The sequence below is a fragment of the Mastomys coucha genome, unplaced genomic scaffold (genome assembly GCF_008632895.1).
Source record: "Mastomys coucha isolate ucsf_1 unplaced genomic scaffold, UCSF_Mcou_1 pScaffold21, whole genome shotgun sequence".
Taxonomy (NCBI): domain Eukaryota; kingdom Metazoa; phylum Chordata; class Mammalia; order Rodentia; family Muridae; genus Mastomys; species Mastomys coucha.
Genome location: NW_022196904.1, coordinates 116,408,934 through 116,411,058, shown reverse-complemented (window position 1 = coordinate 116,411,058; position 2,125 = coordinate 116,408,934). Strand labels below are relative to the sequence as shown.

The window sequence follows — 2,125 nt, the reverse complement described above, 5'->3', positions numbered from 1 at the left end:
TTTTTTTTTTTTTTTTAATGAAAAAATAGATTTATTGCCCAGGAGTTGTAGAGGCTTCTCCTGAGTGGAAAGGCACCGGGCTCAGGCCCTCCCCAGGCTCTTCTTGATGAAGTGGCCCTCCAGCCGCTGTGGTCTCTGCTGGTATCCCACAAGCATATCATAGGGAATGTTGATCTGGTCCCCTTGAAGACGGCCCAGAAGGGTGACAAACACCACAGCTGCTTTCAGGCCACAGGCACCGCACATGGTGGTAAACAATGAGGATTCCATCTCGATATTTTGGACACCTGCGGCACGGGCTGCACGCAGATAGGCCTATCTTTCTCTGTGTATAAGCACAGGGCACCATCCAGGCAGCCTTGTCCCTCATAGAAGTCCAAGGTGCACATGGTGTTGCCCACAACAGTGGGGAACTCATTCAGGTCTGAGGAGCACTGCACCAACTCCTGTACTAGTTGCACATCCAGGTTGGTGTTGCGAATCACCCGCTTTCCCAAGACAATCTGCTCAAACTCTGGCTGGAAGTACTCATCCACTGCCTGCTGCGTGATGACGACAGAGCCAGGCTCCAGACCTATCCCGCCTGAAGTGCCAATGTGGATGATGGTGATGTTGGAGGACCTGGCATGGTACAGCATCTTGATGAGCTCATGCAACATGATCCCGATGGAAGGAATGTCCATGCCATGGCTCACAGACAGCACGGACCCAGCCTTATACATGGCATAGCAGTCAGTGCCTGCACAGATGTTGGGATATTCTTTCCCTGGATGGTCAAGGCCCAATTCTGCAGCCACATACTTGATGAAGGTCCTCATCCAGGAAGAGCTTCTACCAACACACACAAACTTCACATCTCCAAACACAGCAGGGAAATCGTGTGTGCTGAGCTTGAGATGGTAGAGAACATCTTCCTTCATTGTTGCTGTGTTTGGATTCGAAAGTTGGACGAAGCTGTCATTGTGATGGTTTTCAAGGTCTTTTGCTTTAGTTCCTGTAGCTGCCATGTTCACACTGGAGGAGGACTGCTCAGTCCTCGCTGGCCGCACTGGAGAACTCTCTCTTCAGCTTTTTAAGAGAGTATATAGGGTTTTTGAGATCAAAACATTTGAGGGCCACAGAACTGGACACCTACTGTGTGCCTCCTTTGTATTAATCCTGGGGAGGGCCAGATGCTGGTAACATGTCCGTAAGGCTTTCTCACAAGAAAGGGAAGCCTGCCTAGAAGCAGCACAATGAGCCCCAGATGTGGAAGCAAAGTGCTGGTGGATGGTGGAGCTGAGAATGGCTTCAAAGGGCCTTGAAGGGCTGGGCAGGCGGCACACATCTTTTTTTTTAATTGACTATTGGGAATCTCACATCATGCATCCCAATCACAATTACTCCCAGTCTTCCTGTGTCCTCCATGGCCTCTCCCCTGCCCCCCCCAAAAGCAAGCCCATTTTGTGTTGACCACACTCGTTGGAGCATGGTCAAATTGCTAGTGGCCAGCCTCTGAGGGAGGGAGAGTCTTTCTTCTCCTGCACCTGTACCAGAAGCCATCAACTGAGGTGAGCTGAGCTGCTGCCAGTGCAAGCCAGGGCCAGCTCTCCCTTGAGAGCAGGGACAGCTCTCTGGTGTCCACCACCACCACCACCACCACAGGGCCAGCTCTCCTATGCTCATGGATGACACACATCTTTAATCTCAGCCCTTGGCAGGCAGAGGCAGGTGGATCTCTGTGAGCCAGGTCTACATAGCAAGTTCCAGCATAACCAAAGCTATACAGAGAGATCGTGTCTCAAATATGTGGCCCCACCACCAGCAAAAGAGAAAGAAATGTGCTAAGGGTCTTCAAGTAATGACTTTTGGATAGACAGCTGGAAGCCAGCTGTGCTGGCACAAACCTGTAGCTCCAGCTGACCAAGGCACAGAAGCCTGAGAATCACTTGAACTCAGGATTTGGAGGCCAGCTTGACAAACGTGGCTAGACCATGTCTCATAAACAACAATGGAGCAGGCCAGTGAAAAAGTTCAGTGGATCAAGGTGCTTGCCACCAAGCCTGATGACTGTTCAAATCCCAGAACTCAGAAATTGTCCTTGCTCTCTCTCTCTCTCTCTCTCTCTCTCTCTCTCTCTCTCTCT

At 50.8% G+C, this 2,125-nt stretch overlaps 1 pseudogene; it reads right to left on the bottom strand.

Moving 5' to 3' along the window:
* Nucleotides 1–81: 81 nt before the first annotated feature.
* LOC116100914 lies at nt 82–1,007 on the bottom strand (annotated as a pseudogene).
* Between the last annotated feature and the right edge of the window lie 1,118 nt (nt 1,008–2,125).